Genomic DNA, 23,257 nt, shown 5'->3' with positions numbered 1-23,257 from the left:
TGTATTGTTATATAAGAATATTCGAGAAAGTTTAAGGGAGACCACTCCCGGTTTATTTAATTCATTTTTTCCTTGCCGAACAGAGGTTCCTAATCCAAGCTTTCAACCTACGGCCCTCTCTCAATCTTTCCAGCTGTTCCCAATTTCTCAAACAGATATTGAGGAAGGTAGACAAGTAGAATTGGATATGTCTGTGATAATTTTGATCGTGTGCTCAGCTGAAAGTGGTGACATCAATGTGATTGATGGACTTTGGTACGTGTATTTCCATAGAACTCCATGGAATATTTCCTCAAAGGCAGTCTTCTTCTTCGTTCTTAATTTTTAGTTTTGGGAGGGATCGAGCCTTATCTGCCAGAGGGTTTGAACTCGAGTTTTTTTTTACAAATTTATCAACCATGAGCTTTGCCAACTCAACCGTCACAATTAAGGATTACGTGTCAACTGATTATGCGCAATTGAGGCCATTGACTCCGATTTCAGCCTGCTTTTCTTTTTGGATTTGCTTCCATAGCCTTTGTCCAACCAAGAGCAAACTACAAGGCAGCAGTTGTTTAATTTTGGAGTTCTCTCTGCTAGAAGAGTGGCTGTCCCCAGCTAACGAGCCTCATCTGCCCGAGGGTTCGAACTCGAGATTTTTCGGTTTAGCAACCATGAGCTTTACCGACTCGTCCACGCCGACTCTCGCAGTGTTTCTTCCAGACTTTTTTCTCCGGGGGGGCACTTGAAATTTTCGGGGGGGGGGGCGGTAAACTTTCTTCGGGGGGCGGACACTGTTAAAAGTATATATTTTCTATATAAATTTTATAAATTTCATTTCGTTCGGGGGGCGGTAAAAATTTTTCGGGGGGGGGGGGGGGCGTTATAAAGTACGATCGATTTGACAGAAACGTAGAAAGAAATACAAGGTCTTGTCGTACATGGCAACTACAAAACGGGCTTTTTATTAGTTGACGTGGAAATAGCAAATGTACCAATGTGCATATTCGAATATTCAAGGGACGGTGACGCCTAAGTTTAAAAAGTTAAAGGCTATATAAATAGCATGCCTTGTTTTATTATTTTGTAGGTAAATGGCTTTATGTGAGGAGGTGTGGTGGGGGAAATATATTATTTTGTTTTTATTATACCATACCTGCTATTCAACCGTTTTGTAAGATGTGAAGAAGCGAACTTATTGAGATGTTTTCATGGCGCCAAAGTTCTAAAAAGTTCAATCTTGCTTGCATTCAATAATGTACAAATTTTTTTAAAAGTTAAAACGTTCCATTGTTTTATATTAGCAATTGGAAACGTTAAAATTGTGCTTCAGTTCACACAAGCTGAAGTGCCGCCCTACACAATGTTCCATAGTGATGGTCTTTTGCTCTCAAAACACACATTATTAGCGCATCAATAAAATATTTGAACATACTCTTTTTAAGTTACAACACTCAATTATTTTACACACGTATATAAAACAACAGTTACTTTTATACATAATTCAATGGTGATTTCGATGTAGATAATAATGTAATAGAATACCTTCAATGAATAAAATGCAGCAATAAAGTAAGCTAGTTGTCGGTAATGTGAAAGGAAACTATGGTATACTTTATACCCAACCATTGACAGACAAATTTTACCCATTTTATGTCTTTTAATTTATTATACACCGTAGTACCGTTTTATAGCAATATCATTTGTTACCCACCGGTTTACTTTGATTTGTAAATGTTACTTTAAAATGCAATATGACAAATTTGCAAAGGTTTATTTTTTGTCATACTTCATGGGTCTGACCATACTTTCCTTTCATTTGTTTGAGTCACAGAAACAGGTGAACCCTACTTCACCTGCCCTATGTTCCGCCAAGTCTCAGAAAACATGTTTTTGTCGTTCAAAACACAAATATCGGCTGAGTATGGGTCTGACCAAACTATCCCTTCATATGCTGAGGTCACAGGTGAACTCTACTTCACCTGCGGAACTCTTCTTCGCAAGCCCTGTGTCCCGCCAAATCTCAAAAAACATGTGTTTTTTTTTACTTTTATAAATAATATAATAGCAATTTCAATGTGGATAATAATGTAGCAAATACCTTAATGAATTAAATGCCGCAATACATTTAGTTTTCAGTAATGTGACAGGAATCTATGGTGAACATAAACAATTCTTGAATGCGACATTTTATACATGTTATGTCTTTTAAATTATTAGAACCCATCGTACCTTTTTATAGTAGTAATATCATCTATTATCCACCGTTTTACTAATATTTGGAAATGTTACTTTATAACGCAATGTGACAAATTGAAAAGCTTTAATTAAGTTTTCATTCGTCGTATTTCTTTCTTTTGCAGTTAAGCAGACAACAAATTGATTAGGGTGGTCAATTTTTTATAATTTGTTTTATTTTAGCCTCTCTGTTCAGGCAGCATAATTTTTGCATCTTCTTTTCATTCGACATCTTAAATTCCTGTGTCAATTTGCGTGCTTCTTTCTTTAAACATTTGATTACACTGTGTCAAGTTACGTGTTCTTTTCTTGAGACATCTGGGATTACTGTATCAATTTCCGCGTTATTTTCTTTTAAAATCTGAAAATATTGTGTCGATTTACGCGTTATTTTCTTTTAACATCTCAAATTATTGTGTCAATTTACGCGTTATTTTCTTTTGACATCTGAGAATACTGTGTTAATTTACGCGTTATTTTCTTTTGATATCTGAAATAAAATGTTAAACGATTCAGCCAAAAAATATTGATGTCAGATGATAAATGGTGGATACATCACTCGTGGAGCCTGGGCCATACAAATTATTTTGAAATGCTGTGTGAATGCATTATTTTCTTCTATAGCTAGCAGTGTTTTATATACATGAATCAATAACTATCAATAAACATGTTCATAGAAGTCTACTTTGTGCTACATTGTGTATACATTTCTACAGCTTATACTGACGCTATTATTAATAAAAAAAGTTGATAACCTGTAGTTGTGACAAATGTCCTGTGTTTGATTGTGTGAAATGTTTGTCACCGCGCAAGTAATGTATGAGCTTAAGTGTTTCTTATAAATGTAACTTTTCGTTCGTTCTATAAACGAAATTTCAATTTTATCAACCTTATCAACTAAATTGACAATTATTATGCGAAGCGGCTGTGTATAAGATACAACAAAGCTTTTTCAATTTTGCGTTATTGTATTTTTCAGCAGCACTTATTGTTGACTATTCTATCCAAATTGAGATCACAAGTACACTAGAAGTAAAGGGTAGTTAAGTGCTATTCTTTACTGCAATAAAACATAAAACATAACTTATTTTGTTTTTACACTTCACTAAATTTCACTTGACATCCACAAATGTTATCACGTTCAATCTTTTTCACTGTTGGGAATGACACATTTAACATGCTAGTCTGAACCTTAACTGAAAATTGAAAATGTTAGATGTTTAATACAATTTTCAACATGAGTCTTATACAGAATGCTATTTTGTTATCCTCTGCCTTTGAAAAACTTCATAATAGAAACATATAACTGACAAAAATTAGGATATAGTTATTTAAAGGCAGTTAGTACCCGTAATTTTGGATGACCTCATAAACATCTGACAAACTCGAGCTTGAAACGTTGTGGTTAGTAGTCGATCATTCGACCACGCCTTGTTGTCTAAAGGTACACAATGCATCACAAGTGTTAGTTTTTATACATTGTCGAGTGCCTGCTAAATGCTAGTGTTGATAAATTGTCCAGTGTCTGCTTAAAGCTAGTGTTGATACATTGTCTGTGCCTGCTAAATGCTAGTGTTAATACATTGTCCATTGCCTGCTTAATGCAAGTGTTGATACATGATCCGTTGCCTGATTAATGCTAGTGCTGATACACTTAAATGTTGTTCCCTGTGCAGAGTAAAAATTACCATAACTTTATCTAACTCGTTTGATGTTGAATGAACTTGATCCATTATGCTTGTTTTAAAATATTAATACGTTCTATTTAAGCAACGAAGTAATAATTAATGGCTTGAGTTGACATGATAGAAACTTGCATGGTACATCGTTTACAATTGTACTCACGCACTGAATCACAAAAAAAAGCTGGCTGCTCATATTATCTTTAACATTTTCTAACATCATATTGAATCGTTGATGAAAGCATGCTACAGCTTGTTACGTGTTTGGCGCCGGCTATGCAAAGGAATATAAAAAAATGAAAATTTGAAGGGAGTGGTTCAGCGGTCGCTTACTACACTGTTTATTACCCTACAAGGATACATACGACAACTTAAACAAACTATACTAAGACTTGACTACATTCACGACCTCTTTTTACCCGCTGATTTAAAACTTACACATGATTAATATAAAGTAATCGTAGTTGAATGCTCTACACAATGATATACCCTTTTAAGTAATTATCAAATCATTGAAGAAAGATACCAGTAATGGAATCACGGCCTCATATTGTAACATCACCACAAAGGGTATAATTACCACGAATAGTAATACCACAAATACTAGCACAACCACAAGAATGGTGGCATATCTGATGCATGTGAAACACCATGTGTAGCAAATAAATTCAACATTGCTACTAAGAACTTCATTATATATGCTTCTACAGCATCACATGATCATTTCTGATTTGTGCCCAAATTAGATGGGGCAGATGAAGAAGATTTGTTTGTAATGGCAGACGTCTTTTTAGATTTGTGTAAATGTGCACTCTGCAAATAAAACATTTTGATTATATTCTAAATGTCATGTAAAAGTTTGCTGACATATAGGCCTACTTTATTTAGACCAAATAATTTCCAAAAATAAAACAATTTAATCTACTGTAGCAATAAAATAAAATGTGTGTATCATTTTATAATTGAGACCCAATAGTTTATACTAATTGAATTAGAATAAATTATGTTTAAAAGTATATTCTCTATCCTCCAAAATATATTTACATGATGAATGTATCAATCGGTTATCGATTCTACGCAGCCCAGCCAACTATCTCAATGAGAACCTATGTTTATTAGTCCGAATATTAAATATGTTTCAGATTAACGCAATAGTTTGCGGTTAGTAGTTTTTACAAGCTTTTATTTAACTCACGGGTCGGCGTGGTCGAGTCGGTAAAGCTCATGGTTGCTAAACCGAAAAGTCTCGAGTTCGAACCCTCGGGCAGATGAGGCTCGTTAGCTGGGGACAGCCACTCTTCTAGGAGAGACAACTCCAAAATGAAACAACTGCTGCCTTGTAGTTTGTTCTTGATTGGACAAAGGCTATGGAAGCAAATCCAAAAAAAAAGCATGCTGAAATCGGAGTCAATGGCCTCAATGGCGCATAACCAGTTGACACGTAACGCTTAATTGTGTTGGAGGCGTGGTCGAGTCGGCAAAAAGCTCATGGTTGATAAATTCGAACAAAGTCTCGAGTTCAAACCCACTGGCAGATAAATCTCGATCCCCTTCAACACTAAAATTAAGAACGAAGAAGAAGAAGAAGATTTAACTCACTTCCTCTGTCGACAGTCTGTCTATCGTCAGTCTAGATTGAAACGCAGGAGTGAAAATTCGGAAACTTCTACTTGACCGGTACGATTCACATTTGGCACGTGGGTCAAGACATGAAGACAATGCAATCTGAAATTAAATTTGACTTAATTGGATGCCTAGTTATTTTTTTATGAATTAGTAGGCATGTCTATCCAACCACACCACACGCGTCATCACGTTGAATAGCTGCGCCATCACGTTCAATGGCTGCGCCATCACGTTCAGTAGGCACGCAATGGTTTTTAGTCATGTAACTCTATTGTAAATAAAACATGTAAAGTACTGGAAAAAAAAAATTCATAAAAAAACGTTTTAATAACAAGCTTTTATGTAATAATGCACTAAAAAGTAGAAAATAAATTATAGACTACTGTTTAAATAACTATAAAGAAAAGCGTGGGTCATTTTAGTATCTATTGGATACTTTTACTAATGTTAATGAAGACACCCACGCTTTTCTTTCTAGTTATTTAAATAGTAGTCTATAATTTATTTTCTACTTTTTAGTGCATTATTACATAAAAGCTTGTTATTAAAACGTATTTTTTATGAATTTTTTTACAAGCTTTTATTTAACTCACTTCCTCGTCAGTCTGTCTGTCTGTCTAGATCAAAACTCCGGAGCGAAAAACGGACAGTTCTACTTGACCGATACGATTCACAGTTGGCACGTGGGTCAAGACATGAAGACAATGCAATCTGAAACTAACTTTGACTTAATTGGATGCCTAATTAATTTTTTTATGAATTAATTAAAATTTGGACCGAATTAGTAGGCATGTCTATCCAACCACAACACACGAGTTGTGATGACGCAAGGTTGTATTTGGAACTTGAACTGTGTGTTATTGGATTCATTCGTTCCGCCTTCATAAAAATCCCCACCCTCACACGAGTCATCACGTTCAATAGCTGCGCCGTGCCGCCCGGTGTCCTCGGATCCCTGCAGCCAGGCTTTTGGGCTTTGGGAGTGTGTGGGTGAACAGGAACTGGGAACGAAAGGGGCCGACGTCCCTGTGACCTACTTAGGTCGAGTCATTTTTATTTTGACATTGTATAATTCCTTATATGGAATGATGGTGTAACACCTGGGGTTTTTCCACTGACTTATTAAGGTGTTTGAGACATAGAAATTTTCCATTAAAATCTGATTGAATGATTCTGATCAGATGATTATCCCAACCAATGGCGACATGAGTTGAGGATAACCTCCCCTGTCACAGAAGTCTTTAATTGCACTGCACACTCGCAACACGAGGCAGTTTTTCTTGACCTAGTAGTCTACGGGGCAGTTTTACCTTGTTCAGGCAACCGTCCATATTGTCCGGCTATAGACTCTGACCATTTGAACGTGAGAGTACTTAAGACCTGTGTGTGCCTTGCTTTCTTCAGTTGATTTAGTCTTCTAGTTTAATATTACTTGTCGCTAAGTAAGTCTTGAAGCTACAGCAGTGTTGTGTGGTCTGTAGCTGTTCTTTAGACAGTGTAGAAATCTGTGATAGTGATTTTTCCTACATTTTGTAAGTTGGGTTTTTGATATTTTATACATTAAATATTTTATCTAGTACATCTTTGTGTTCTGCCACAACTGAGTTCGCTGATTAAAAGGTCGTATGTAGATTGGATGAGTGTTAATTACAATAGTCTCACTAGCTTCCCTAGACATTAAATTCGAGCCCTAGTGGGTCGTTGTGTTAAGTGTTCATCCACTTAGGCCGTAAGGCATTTGCATATGACCCCGAAAAAAGAATCCGGGGACGTTCTCCTTCTATTTAGCTGATAGATAGGTTAACGTTACAAAGTGGGGTCTCGCCGAGATTTAATCTGTCGTTCCAGTTGTTGGTTATATCAGTTGAATATTAAGGTTAGTTGAATTTAGTTGTTTTTATATCCAGTAGCGCAGTGTTCTTACAACGCGCGCTCAGGCTAGAGTATCTAGGTCAAATTAGCAGACGTGTCACGTCCTACATTTAGAGGTCAAGTACACGGCCCAACACGGTGTGTTAAGTTAGTGAACCTAGGCTTGTTGTGATTTGAAAGTTAGCGTTATGGAATCTTTTTTGGCTAATCCTACTGTTGAAGATGTAGAAAAGTTGAGTAGAAAAGTTTTGGTTAGTGTTGTTAAGGAATTAAAATTGGATTATTCTGTTACGCAGAAATCAGAGGTGTTGAGAGATAAAATTGTTGTTCATTTCATTAATGAAGGAGTATTTGATGAAAGTTTGTTGGCTGGTGTGTTACTCCGCGAGGAGAAATCTCTAGAAGAGAGAGAGCTTTCATTAAAAGAAAAGGAGTTAGAGGCTAAAATTGCTTTAGATAAGAGGAGGTTGGAATTAGAGTTTGGTCAAGTTAGCGATGTCACTTCTCTGGTAGATCCAAAAAAGTTGTCGGTAGGGCAAGTGATTGCCAAATTTGGGAAATTAGTTCCTAAATTTGATGAAACAGATTTGGTCGTTTTCTTTAACTCGTTTGAGAGTTTAGCGAAGACATGTGAATGGCCCGAAACTTCCATTACTGCTTTATTGAGCTCTGTCCTTACTGGGAAAGCTGCAAAAACATACCAGGCACTCTCTCACGACGTTCAAAATAACTATAGTTTGGTCAAGACTGCCATCCTAAAGGCCTACGCACTGACGCCCGAGGCCTATCGGACAAAATTCCGAACACTCCGCAAGTTACCCACACAATCATATGTGGAATTTCTCTTTGAAAAGGAGAAAATATTCTCAAGGTGGCTACACTCTGAGGAAGTTTCTGAGTTTGAGAAACTCAGGTCACTTATCCTAAGGGAAGAATTCCTATCGTCCCTGCCTGAAGAGATACGACTACACATACTGGATAACAAGATAACTGACATCCAGAAGGCTGCTGAGTCGGCTGACACTTATATGTTGGTGCATAAGAAACCACCAGTGTCAGGAAACCGCCTCAACCCCGTGCTTCCCCTTTTTGGCAGCAATCCTCCTGTTGGCCAACACGTGAAGGCATTACAGTCCAGAGAGAAACCAAGATCAACTCTCAATCGTCGAGCAGTATGCCAGTTCTGCAAAAGGCCTGGTCATCTTGTCAAGGACTGTTACAAACGTCGTCAATATAACAGAGAGGTGGTGCGTACTTCCGCGCACTATGCTCTATCCCCTCAAGCAGCCAGTTCAACTATGAACTCTAGAATTCTAAAGGACTCTAACCCTAAGTGTCCGCAAGAAGGTAGTCAAGTCTCCACACATTATGTGCAGTCACATTTTGACTGTTCTCGCCACCATCCAGTTTCTTCCGAGTCTACCGATCTCGAGGGATCGAGAAAAGTTGACTTTTCATCTTTTATTGCCGAAGCCATCATTAGCAAACCAGGTGATCCGTTGTCTCAGCGGAATATCACCGTCCTAAGAGACACAGGAGCGTCACAATCACTCCTTTTGAAAAGTTCAATGGACATTACACCAGAGACGAACACCGGAAAGATTTCCATTATCCAGGGAGTGGGGACAAAATCTACTGTCGTCCCTCTACACAAGTTTGCCCTGAAACATCATCTCGTCGAAGGTGAGGTCATTTTAGGTGTGATAGATAGTATTCCTGTCCCAGGAGTACACCTACTTCTAGGGAATGACCTTGCGGGAAGCAAAGTATACCCCTGTACGGTTTCAGACCCTTTGTCAACAGTTCCAGATAATGATTATGAACTGTATCCTGCATGTGCGGTGACAAGAAGCCAGACCAAACAATTGGCTGACATAACGTCTGAACCACACCCGCCATCATCGTCAAGAAATTCGACTCCCAAACTGGAGTCTATGCTTCCAGAAAACACAAGTCTGGGCTTACCCCTGAGGATATCTCAGGAAGACATCATTAAAGCTCAACAAGTCGACGCGGAGCTCCAAGCAACGGTCGAAAAATCTCTATCATCTGACGATGGAGAATATTTCGCCGAGAACGGCCTCTTCTTTCGTCGCGCTATACCAGTGATTGCCTCACCGGCCGAACCATGGTTGGGTAAAAACCAACTGTGGATCCCTCCACCTTATCGGCATGAAATACTTAAGCTGGCACATGACCATCCAATGTCAGCGCACCCAGGTGTCACTAAAACGACGGCGAAGATCAAAGAACTGTTCTTTTGGCCCAAAATGAGAAAAGATGTGTCGCGTTACTGCAGAAGTTGCACGAACTGTCAGTTGGCCGGAAAGCCAAACCAGACAATTCCTAAGGCCCCTTTGAGTCCGATTCCTGTATTAGAAGAACCTTTTTCTAAAATCGTCATGGACTGTGTAGGTCCCTTGCCTAAAACCAAGGCGGGCAACGAGTACCTACTTACCTTTATGTGTTCAAGTACCCGTTTTCCCGAGGCGATTCCCTTACGGAACATTAAGGCAAAGACTGTAGTCAGAGCCATGACCCGGTTCTTCACTACCTTTGGATTACCTAGAATCGTGCAAACAGATCAAGGCAGCAACTTCACCAGTCACCATTTTCAGGAAGCGCTAGCCAAGCTAGGCGTTACCCACATCACCAGCTCAGCCTACCACCCTCAGTCTCAAGGCGTACTTGAGAGGTTCCACCAAACCCTCAAAACCATGCTAAGGACATTCGCTAACAGTAACACCCAATGGGATGAGTCTGTTCCTTGGATTATTTTCGCCGCGAGGGACTGTGTCCAGGACTCTTTAGGCTACTCGCCTTTTCAACTTGTGTTTGGACATTCTGTCCGTGGCCCCCTGAAGCTGATACACGAACGTTGGACAGGTACCAGTGATCATCCAGTGGAAAACTTCGACGATTTTCACGTTCGACTGAAAGCCGAGTGCGAAATGGCTCACAAGAACTTAAGAAAGGCCCAAGCGAGAATGAAAGGACTGTATGATAAGAGTTCTTGTAAACGAACATTCAATCCAGGCGACAAAGTTCTTGTGCTAGTACCTAATCTGAACAATGCGTTATCCTTGAGATATTGTGGACCCTTTACTGTGCATTCAAAATTAAGTGATTTGAACTATGTTGTCAATACGCCCGACAGAAGAAAGAAACAGACAGTGTATCATGTCAACTCACTGAAAAAATATTATGATAATTGTAACAATTTTCAATCCACAGCTAAAATTACTTTACCTGTATGTTCAAATGTTTCTGATGATGTGATACATGATAAATTGAAACCCCCAAAATTGGTAAATTCTTCCTTTTTAGATAATTTGAATGTCCACCTTATGCATTTGTCCACAGAGGAAAGCCATAGATTGTCTCAGTTATTTGAGACATTTCCCTCTATTTTTGGGGATGTCCCCAAAGAAGCGAAGGTTCCACCTCATGATGTAGACGTTGGTGACGCAAAACCCATGAAATTGATTATATGCTCAAGAATGATATCATTGAGCCCAGTTTCAGCAACTGGAGTTCCCCATGTCTCCTAGTCCCGAAAGACGGTGGATCTTTCAGGTTTGTGACCGACTTTAGGAAGGTGAATGCGCTCACCAAAGCTGATTCCTATCCCTTACCTCGGATAGAGGACGTTATTGATAAAGTTGGTCAAGCTAAAATAATTTCCAAAATTGATTTACTTTCAGGATACTGGCAAATCCCCTTATCTGACCGTGCAAAAGAAATATCTGCTTTTGTAACCCCTAATGGTTTTTATAGATACAAACGCATGCCCTTTGGTATGCGAAATGCTGGTCAAACTTTCCAGAGGGTCATTAACTCTGTCATTGCTGACATAGACCAATGTGAGGCCTACATAGATGATATAGTTGTATTTTCTAATACTTTTGAAGAACATATTGTTCAATTGACTAACCTTTTTAGAAAATTGTCTGAAGTTAATTTTACTGTAAACTTACATAAAAGTGATTTCTGTAAAGCTTCAATTACCTATTTGGGTTATCAAGTGGGAACGAACCAAGTTCGGCCCATTGAAGCTAAAGTAGATGCTATTGTAAGGTTACCACCTCCCAAAAATTGTAAAGAGATCAAAAAGTTCCTTGGGATGGCTGGTTACTATAGGCGGTTCTGTCAAAACTTTTCAGCTATTGCTGAACCTCTTACTGCATTATTGAAAAAGGGTGTTGAGTTTGAATGGTCAGATAAATGTCAAGAAGCTTTTTTAACTATTAAGTCATTTCTATCTAATGCTCCTGTTATGGCTGCACCAAATTTCAGCAAGCCCTTTAAACTTGCCATTGATGCTAGCAACTTAGCCATTGGCTCAGTCCTATTTCAAGAAGACAACATGGGAATTGACCATCCCATTGCCTTTTTTTCCAGGAAGTTAAATGAGAACCAAAAGAATTATTCTACTATTGAAAAAGAGGCTTTAGCTTTGGTTTTGTCATTACAACATTTTGAAGTCTATGTCTCTTCTTCAACCAATCCAGTCAGAGTGTTTTCTGACCATGATCCCCTGAAATTTACCTCTAAGTTAGGACAGACAAATCAAAGAATATTGAGATGGTGCTTATATTTCCAAAATTTTAATCTGGAAATTTCACACATTAAGGGTAGTGATAATGTTGTGGCTGATTGTTTGTCAAGGATGTAAAATCTTGTTACACACATTGATCATGTGACATGCTTTGTGGTTCATTAGGACCATAAACAGGTTTTGTTTGAGTGTCACTCATATGAAAATGAGTGGTGTGAGTTTTGAATTTTTTTCAAAATTCCAATCCTGTTGAATATTTTGTTTATTTTCAGGTGAACCTTAATTAAAGGTAGTTTTTGATTATATGTAATCTGTTATAATAATATGTCTCATATGACTCAATTGATATTGTAGCTAGTCATTGAAATAAAGGTCTTACCCTGGCGGGTTTACCACTTTTAATATTCTCATGGAAAAATTGTAATACCCTTTTTTGAGGGATTTTGATGTATAATTACTTTTTGAAGGGTTACTCCCCTTTCACCAATTGTAAAAGTTGGAGTTACTTCCCTTTTATGTTCAGGGATATTTTCATCTGGTGTTATGATTTTGATTGCCTACATTTGTAAAACATTTTTGTTATTTCATTGCCAGATTGGTTCCTTATGTATGTTTTTGTGGAACCTATCTGTCACTTCCAAAAAGGGAGGGGATGTGACCTACTTAGGTCGAGTCATTTTTATTTTGACATTGTATAATTCCTTATATGGAATGATGGTGTAACACCTGGGGTTTTTCCACTGACTTATTAAGGTGTTTGAGACATAGAAATTTTCCATTAAAATCTGATTGAATGATTCTGATCAGATGATTATCCCAACCAATGGCGACATGAGTTGAGGATAACCTCCCCTGTCACAGAAGTCTTTAATTGCACTGCACACTCGCAACACGAGGCAGTTTTTCTTGACCTAGTAGTCTACGGGGCAGTTTTACCTTGTTCAGGCAACCGTCCATATTGTCCGGCTATAGACTCTGACCATTTGAACGTGAGAGTACTTAAGACCTGTGTGTGCCTTGCTTTCTTCAGTTGATTTAGTCTTCTAGTTTAATATTACTTGTCGCTAAGTAAGTCTTGAAGCTACAGCAGTGTTGTGTGGTCTGTAGCTGTTCTTTAGACAGTGTAGAAATCTGTGATAGTGATTTTTCCTACATTTTGTAAGTTGGGTTTTTGATATTTTATACATTAAATATTTTATCTAGTACATCTTTGTGTTCTGCCACAACTGAGTTCGCTGATTAAAAGGTCGTATGTAGATTGGATGAGTGTTAATTACAATAGTCTCACTAGCTTCCCTAGACATTAAATTCGAGCCCTAGTGGGTCGTTGTGTTAAGTGTTCATCCACTTAGGCCGTAAGGCATTTGCATATGACCCCGAAAAAAGAATCCGGGGACGTTCTCCTTCTATTTAGCTGATAGATAGGTTAACGTTACATCCCCATGGCAGACATGTTGACCTAATGCTGCGGCCTCCTCGTGGCCACGGACGGGTGCCCTACCCGGGTAGCGAACGGCAGCTAGGGGTTTTAGTCTGTGCATCCGTGTCAGCCAGCGTCCCCATCGAGGGTGGTGTGAACTTGTGTTTGCAATGGTCCCTATGTTAACAAACCTTCTTACACAATAGTGTTTTTGATTGAATTTCACACATTTGAACTTTTCTGATACAGTATGGGTGAATTTTAGGAAAAGGTTTCTAACCGGCTGTGTGCCAGCCAGGGACCGATAATTGCCGGCTGTTGACCGATTTGTGACGGTTTTCTCGCAGGTTCTGTATCCAAGTTTAACTTTAAACTGAAAACAAAACTCATATAGGATATCATTACTTCTCATAATGTTATCATTTAATCAACTCTATTGGCCGATGCATTATACATTTTACTGTCTAAGGCGATCCGGGTATAATGTCATGGATTTAGGAGAGGAGTTACCTTGACATTTTCTCCGCTTAGATGATTAAAGGCAATAACTTCTAATGTACTTGATGTCACTGCCTTAAAATCCAGACTAGTCTACATGATACCCAGCCGGTGACCGTTTTTTCAATTGACTTTCGTTTGAGCTTCTATGTATTGCATTTAAATCTATTATAACGATTAATCAATTTTTTTTTATTTTGCTTTTTGAATAAAAAAGTGTTTTTTATTTGCGTTAATTTACTAACGGTTTTCGAACAATCTCTTTTAGTCTACGGTCTTTTTTTTGTTATTCGCTGTTAATTGTAATGACGGTCTTGATTTCCTCCAACATAATTAAGTAGCTTGTAATAAACTAAATAAGACGTTGACTCCGATTTCGGACGTATATTCTTTTTGAAGCTGCCTGAAGGTTCGAACTCGGTACTTTTGGGTAAGCAGTCATGCGCTTTATCAGCCTCATCACTTTGACCCTGGCAATAAAATTAGCTTTTATTCAGCTAAGTAACAATGATATAATATGACATGGCTAACTTCAATATATTAATAAGCTCCACACTCTTTTACAAATACATAAAATCCTAATACGTGTTAGATATTGCATGATATTTTAATACCTAATCAATTAAAAGCCTCACAATGTCACAATTTAAATCGAAGAAGATACACCGTGTTTGTTTGTAAAATAAATATAAAGTACAAAACGATGTTACAAAAACAGTTATATTACTGCCAATGATAAATGTAAAAAAAAAAATTCTCAATACAGTAAAAAATAAATACTTTTCTGCAATATTAAACAACAAAGCCAACCATGTACTCCCAAAACTACTTCTTTGAACGATTAGAATCAGGGGTCTCCAAAACTACGGCCCGCGGGCCGGATGCGGCCCGCGAGGTCCTCTAATCTGGCCCGCGGACAACCTTTTGTCCGCGGAAAAAACGTTTGTGGGTGATAGCTGAGGAGAAATCAAAGACATGCCTGGAAGAACCTGGCCCCCGAACTGAACTTTGATAGTCAATGCGGCCCTCCGGCTGAAAAGTTTGGAGAACCCTGATTAGAATGATAAATAATATACGGAAAGGAAGATCAGGGCGCCAGCTAAAGTATATTTTGGGAATTTAGAGTGTACACTTACTTATGGCAAGCATATTGCAAGATGGCAGCCCTTTAATGTATCAAAAAATTTTAAAAAATAGGAAACTAAAGTTAAGCTCTGTAAAACCTCTAGGCGAATCTCGAAAACTTTAAATTATTTTACTTGTTATTTGCTACAAATAATTTTTAATCATTAGGTAAAATCTTGTCTAAATTAAATTATATCTTAATATAAAATATTCCAATAATACCTAATTTAATCAGCGAGACGCTATTTAGTGACAGTTTGGTACGTAGAGATTTTTAGATATTTATAAGGTATTTATAATTGTTTTATTTTCTAACTTCAAGTATTTCATAATTTGTGAATTCGGCACTACCAATGCCGCCACTGAAAATATTTTGCTTTAAAACACTATCATTAGCTCGTAAAGGACGATTATTCTCGTTCTGGAGAGCGTGGGAATCGGCAGGAGGAGGGTTAGAAAGTTGGCGTGCGTGCGAGGTGTCCCGCATGGTTGGACGACCTTGTTAATTATATATATAATTATATAATAATATAGAAATATTAAAATAGCTTTTTGAAAAATCAATGTACTGCAAGCACAAGAAGCTTTTTTCTGAAGTTTTAAAACGTGTTAATCATTGTAATCACTGAAAAGAAGAAAAAAATCATCAGAAATAATAAATGATTGGGAACATGAAGTTAGTGTTTAACTTGATATGTGCAATAAACTATACAAAAATATTTTACTTACATATATTGAAGTTTATACATGCCAGAAACTCAAAAGGTTTAGTTAATTAAGAAATACACAATAAGAATAAATAATTATAACTCTATCGGTTTTTATTAACAATTGGCAATCTTTATTATAAAATACGATAAGGATTTTAATTTTATTTTTTTATGAGAAAATATAATTTGTAAAATTTGTTTAGAAATTTTCGCATCTAAGAACTTCTAAGCATTATTATATCTATACAACTAAATGTATGCGCTCAGCTGTTGCAAGTTATGCATTCCATGCCTGCTCCAGTGCTGTAAATGTCGCATCTGTGTTGTAGACCAACAAGGAACTTAGACTTGTGTTCCTGGTGGAGAAGTCAATAAGCTGACATTGTTTGGTAGAGGAGATCCAGTTAAAACCCATACAGATCTGGTCTTGTCTTGGCTGCAGACATTCAGCTGCACATTCAATAGAACTTCGTGTTGTTGTGATAATGATTGGAGGCAGTTGGAGAAGTGAGTTCTTGTTAACCACAAACAATCCATCGTTTGCGTCAAATAAATAGCCCATGACCGTAATCTCACAGATACCCACTACAGTTGTGTAATTTCTAGGAAAATAAATGATTTGGTTTATTATAATGAAGATAATGAAAAGTATCATTCCTGGTAAAAGTGCATAGGATTATTTAAATACATTTTAAAATTTATAACGTTAAAAATCTACTAGCCTTATATTCCGGACGTATCTTCCGATTGCTGGAGTAGAACAATTCCAGGTGTATATCTGATGACCAAGATAACCATCTATTTTCAAACAGAGTTCCCCGGGCTGTTTAGGAAAAGTTGATTTCACTCGGGGATCTGTTCTAAACACGTCGATGGTAAAGTTGTAGACGGTGTTATCAGGGTTACAACTGCAATAATGTTACACATGATAAGTGGTATTGTTATAATTCAAAGAATTAATAGACAAGCCGTTTAATCAATTTTTAAAAATGTTTTAAAAAGTATAAGTGGTATTGTTATAATTGAAAGAATTAATAGACAAGCCGTTTAATCAATTTTTAAAAATGTTTTAAAAAGTATAAATAAGTTTTAATTTTGCTATTTACCCTTCTATTCTAACAACCATAACAGTTATTTTGAATTAACCGTTCCACCAATATGACTTACATTGCGTCAATGATGATTTGTTTTATGACAAATAGACCCTGGAGGTCCACCATCCACCACGCTGGATTAGATTCTTGTGTTACTGAAGCTGTCGCACCATTCCCATCATTGGCATAGCTAGAGACGAGGTACTGACCAGCATGCAGCCAGTCGCCTGATTGATACGATGGTCTATTCAACGATAAATTCTCCAGAGTTTTTGTACCAAGCACATTTTGACAGAGAATCATAAATAAAAGAGCACATGTAGTTTTTCCAATCATTTTTTCTTTTCTTTTTTAATCTGTGTCTGTAAAAGTCAAGTACTTGAATTATTGTACAGCTTACTACAAGTAAAATAAAGGGGAGTGATATCCTCTAATCTTTCTTGTTTATTAATGTTTTATACAATTATTATTGTATCTAAGTCACATTTTATTTCACATTACATTTTTAATGAGACTTGACTTAAACAAAAAATGTTATAGAAATTGATAGTGTACAGGTGATATTTTTTGGAAAAGTTGGAAATCGGGTGAACTATAACTTATGTTCATGATAAATCACTCGAAATTTGTTGGAATCAAGACATTAAAATTATATACATATAGATACTATTTCAACCACCTACCTGAAAAATGAATCTAATTAAAAAAAAAAAACAACTAAAGTTTAGTAAAACACCCCTGAATAACCAAAAATAATCAAAGTACAAGATCTTCTCCATAATATAAGCGGACTGGAGGTGTGTCAGTCCGTCCTTCCTTCCTTCCTTATTTCCGTTATCATTATAGATTCTATAACCATAAAATGTAAACACCACATCACATGGTGTTACTTGCATCGCACTGTTTTATTCTAAAGAAATGGAGTAGGGCATATTTATGTATCGACTTACATTTGCTGATACTCGGCAAAGTTGTGTACACCGCAACAAAAGAACATAAAGAAAATATTAACTACACTCACACAGCTATAACACATTAAACGGATCAATGTGAAATAATATTTTCTCTTAGATTCCTAGAAAGAAATAGATACATTTAAATAACAGTAGAGTCGAATACATCTTTTTATAAAAACGTTTAATAATCAAGCTAAAAAACAAATGGCAGCTGCAGTGAGGTTAATGCAGTTAGTAATAAAACAGATAGTATTAGTTACCTCACAAGTTAAAGACAGTTACAAGTACTATGGTCGTTTCGACCCAAGGTCTTCGTCAGCACACAACAGTGTGGTTACAGATTAGACAAATAAAGACAAACAGTAACACATTTTTTGACTTAGCTCGACAGTGAAAACACGTCTTGTCTGCTAGCCACGATATCCAAAAGAAAAGACGAGTGAGAAGGACGCTTGAACACCGTATAGGGGTGGGGTTGGTGGCGTGGTGTATGCGGGAGGGGGGGGGTTGTTAGGTGAAAGATATATGTTCTTTCAAGCCATCGGGTGCCCGTGTACCAAATATTTTACAGTTGTTGCAAAACCGAAGGGCGGTTACACAAAAGTCCTTTTTTATGTCATGTCCACTCTTGTTAAAGTGTTTGGCCACAGGAAGACCGTCTTCATTGTTGATTGATCGCAGGTGTTGGCTAACGCTGTCAGACAATCGTTTCCCCGTTTGTCCAATATAAAAGATGTTGCATCGCCTACATTGGATGAGATAAACTGCATTACGGGACTCACAGTTAAATTGATTTTTAATTCTGAGGGTTCCCTTCGGCAGCTGGAGTGATTCAACGTGAAGAGTGAAATGACAGGTGTTGTATTTACGGGGACAAGGAGTGGTGCCAAATCTGGTGGTGGTAGTGGGTGGCAGGGGGCTGCGAACTAAAAGGTCTCTAAGATTGCGTTCCCTTCTATACACAACCAAAGGATTCTGTTGAAATAAATGGCCTAAATGGGGGTCTGACTTGAGGATAGAATAATTTTTTATAATGATCTTTTTAGCCAAAACCGAATGATGATGGTAGGGTAAGATGAGTTTAGTTCTATCTCAATTTTGTTTTGGAAATTGTTGAAGGGAGGCTTGGTGGTCAACAGTTTTTATGCGATGTAATGCTGACTGGAGTATATGCTCCGGATATGACCGGAGTCGGAAGAACTGTAATAGCTCGTGGGCCTTGATCCAAAAGTCGTCATCATCTTGACAAATACGTCGTAGTCTTAATAATTGTGAGAATGGTATAGACATTTTTCAGGCCGGGGGGAGGGGTGACGAAGAGTAAAGCATGTATGAATGTGAGTCAGTTGGTTTGTAGAATACAGTCGTCCCAACGTTGGTTGTGTAAAGCGATATTGTCATATCCAGGAAGTTAACAGAACTGCCTGAAATTTCAGAGGTAAATTTAATGTTTGGGTGGTAGTTGTTGCAGAATGATATGAAATCTTTCAGTTCTTTTTCTGCCATCTCTGTGATGCCTAACCCATCATCAATGTACCGACGATAAAATCCTGGAATTCTGCCAGTGTACTTTTCCTGGATTTGGCCCTCCAGGTAACCCATGAAGAGACACGCATAACTAGGACCCATTTTAGTTCCCATAGCACCCCACTTATTTGGTCAAATAACTGCACATTGAACTCGAATGAGTTGAGGTTGAGAACTAACTCGGTTAATCTAAGTATGGTATTACTGTCAATAGAGGGATGGGGGTTCACATTAAAGAAGTGTTCAATTGCTAGTAGACCGTCTTTGTGGGGAATCGATGTGTATAACGACACCACGTCTAATAAGAAAATTAATCTCGTTTATTGCTAGTGAATTTTAAAGAATCTAAAGACAAAATAGCATGGTTGGTATCTTTGAGGTACGATGGTAGTGCCTCAACTCTGGGTTTAAAACGCTGTTCAGAAAGGATTATATAGTTTCAGTAGGACAGGCGCATGCTGATATAATGGGTCTACCTGGGTAACCAGATCTATGAATTTTGGGTAGTAAATAGAATGAAGGTTTTCCAAATGTTCTGTCGAAAATGCGTAGGCTAGATGCTGTTTTAGGGAGTTTCTTAGATGCTATTAATGTGTTTATAGTTTTGGTAACAACTGTGTTATTAGTTAAGATCCCATCCTTAAGACGCGGTGAGTAGAATGTACTGTCAGAGAGTTGTTTATATGCCTCTTTTGTGTACAGGTCTTTATCCCATACAACGATAGCCCCGCCTTTGTCAGCCGGTTTAATTACAATGTCCGTGCGGGTCCTCAAACATGCGAGCGCACGCGATTCACCGGCTGTGAGGTTGGAGTGTTTTAATGGGGCCGGTTTAAAGTTATTTAGTTCGTACTCGGTATGGTGGATAAACAGATTGAGGTTTTTTGAGAAATTAAAATTTGGGGTCCAGTGCGACTGTCTTTTTGCGAGTTTATAGAATAAGTCATCTTCAATGTTGTCTTGGTTAAAACCTGAGGGATTGTTGTCGAAATTAGCTTTAATTTTAACTTTGCTTAAGAGTTCGTGGGCGCTGCTAAGCAGAGTAAATTTATCAGTGGTTGGTCTCAGGGGTATAAATTTCAAGCCTTTATTTAGGACAGATCGTTCATCACTCGAGAGGGGGGTGGTGTCAGGTATGCAGACCACTTTTGTATTGGAAGGGGCGTGGCTGTTCACCGTCAGTTTAGGGGTAGGGCAGAGGTTTTTGAGTTTCTTATTTTTATGTTTCACCAGGTAGGAATAAAAATCTCGATTGAGTTGGTGAATAATGCAGCGTATAAGGTTGTAGAGTTGTAGGTTACATGATGTGTGTGAGTATAGACGTTGCTCCAAGGATGCTATCCTCCTATCTAATGTTGAGTTAAGATGTTTGTAATGCTGGATGGTTAAGCGCATTTGTTAAAACGATTATTTAGAATTTAACTGGATAAAAAGCCTACGTTCATATGCATTAGGAGTGGAGCATGAAGGCCGAAAGTTTATTCTGAAACCTATTGGTATGACCCGCAAGCGTAGACACTTGTTGATAAAGTGAGTATGGCTGGTGAAACGTGTTTTCCTGAACAAGGCAAACGCTAATGCTGTAGATGTGTTAGAAATTGTAGTAGGTAGCAGGCTAAAGCACGTTGTGATGAAAATTCGCAGTTGGCTAAACGCATTTTTGTATGATAGCATGTTGATTTTCGGGCACGAAAATTTGGTTAGATGGAAAAAGAGAACAGGGAATCTTATTACTACGGTAAAGTAAGGGTAGCTTAAACAGTTATCAAGTTTTCGTTGTTTTATATACACAGAGAGGCTGACCAAACAAATTAAAAAAATTCCGACTCTAAAATGTTGTACAAACACAAAATTAATCTGTAATCTCGCATAACGACAATGCATCCCTTAATCACCGTGTTTAGCAGGGAAGGGTGAGACAGCGTGAACTGTCAAAATAATTGTTAATTATTCTGCAGGATAACAATACTTGCTCTAAACGTCATAATATAAGAAAAGTAGAAGAAAGGAAGAAAATATTATTAATGTGTCCACGTATGTTTGTTTTTACAATCTTTTAATACAAACTTTTATTTAACTTGCTTGTTGTCTGTCGTAATAGATCGAAATGCTTGAGTGAAATTTTGGACATATTCGGTTCAAATTTGGCTTTTCTTTATAGTTTTTTTTTTTTTTTTGCTTTCTCTGCTATATAATTTTCTGCACTCACCATGGTATGTTGATCCCCATTTACGTGCTTTGATGTCCAAATCTATTGTCTGTTGTTTTGTGATTTGCTAGGTGTCTGTATTCGATATCTTTTCTTACAATCTTATTTTGAGGATCTGTCGTTAACATTTATTCGTGAAAGACTGTAGCCCATCTGTATTTAACTTTGCAACCATCAAGGTCTCCAAGTAATAGACCAATACTGCTTGACATGTGTATTAAAGATTATTATCTTGCTCTGGAGTGACAGGGCTGTGCATTTCCATTTCCGGAAGTGAAGTCACAATTTGCTTTGTTGATTCGACATTTATTTTTCTTATTTATCACACCTTCCAAGATAAGTGAAAGTGTTTTTTCTCATATACCTTCTCCATTAAGCTGTATATGCAGGTCCTGATTGAATTAATTCTGACGTTTTAAAATTATTGATTTGTATCACCACCTTGGATTTTTCTTTAGATAGTCGATTTAGTTGGTCTGTGCTTGTTGTCATTTAACAACCATGCGCTTTGCCGACTCGACCAAGCCGACCTCTTGCATGTTAAAATTTTGAGAACATAAAATAATCTATTTGACTGCGCGAAGTATGTTTTTCTATAATAAATGAACATTTCCTTTATACGGCAATTACCGTCTCGTTAGCAAGACAAACTGAAACAGGATAAAGAATCGAGCAGAGTTTCTTCCAGGCATCTCTTCGAAATTTTTTTACCGCCCTACCGAACGAAATGAAATTTATATAATTTATATAGAAAATATATGCTTTTAACAGTGTCCGCCCCCACGAAGAAAGTCTACCCCCCCCCCGAAAATTTCAAGTGCCCCCCCCCCCCCCCCGGAGAAAAAAGTCTGTAAGAAACACTGGAATCGAGTATATCTTACCTCTGACTTGGTGCAGGACAACTGGATTTCCGTCAGGATTTTGTTTCCGCCCCAGTGCAGCGCACCATTTGGTTTGGACTTGAGGGGCCCCACAAACTCGAACCTAGGATCCAAACTCGTGTCTTTTGGGTTAGCGACCGCTGAACCACGCCCTTCTAATGTTAACTTCTGTATATTCCTTTACATTGCTGGCGCCGAACACATAACATGCTGGAGCATGCTTTCATTAAAAATTCAATACGGTATTTTAAAAAAAGTGAACAGAGTATCAGCAGTCATCTCTTTTTTGTGATTCAGTGCGTGAGTACAATTCTAAACGATGTACGATGCAAATTTCCTTTAACATCAAGTCAAACCATTAATAATTAATTTCTTGCAGAAATAGAAAGTATTGATATTATTAAACAAGCATAATGGGTCGATTTTATGCAACATCAAACGAGTTAGTTGATGTTATGGTAAACTATACTGGGCATAGGGAACAATCTCGAAGACAATGTATAAAAAATATTAAGCAGGCATAGGACCATCAAGTATAAGCTCCAGTTTGTCTGCATTACCATCACTTTTTTCGTCATTGGCCAACGCAGCTACAAGATAAACGCCATGCTGATACCAGTTCGAAATTTGAAATGGTGTGTTTTTTATTGGAGAAATCTCATTCAACGTTTGAGAAACGCAAATTATTTTGAGACTAATATAAATAAAAAGAGTGGCATATAACCTTTCATTTTACTAGTAATATATACTACTAATACGATACAATTCTTTGCTGATAAGAGCTTTAAAACGGACGTACAGCAAATCTCTCTCTCTCTTTCTCTCTCTCTCTCTCTCTCTCTCTTCATGAGCCTCTGCGGTACATGGCTTGTATATAGGCTT

Source organism: Physella acuta, unplaced genomic scaffold, assembly GCF_028476545.2.
Source record: "Physella acuta isolate Inbredline_101_S28 unplaced genomic scaffold, ASM2847654v3 ptg000627l, whole genome shotgun sequence".
In the NCBI taxonomy this organism is placed as follows: Eukaryota; Metazoa; Mollusca; class Gastropoda; family Physidae; genus Physella; species Physella acuta.
Note: the sequence above shows the minus strand (reverse complement) of the source record.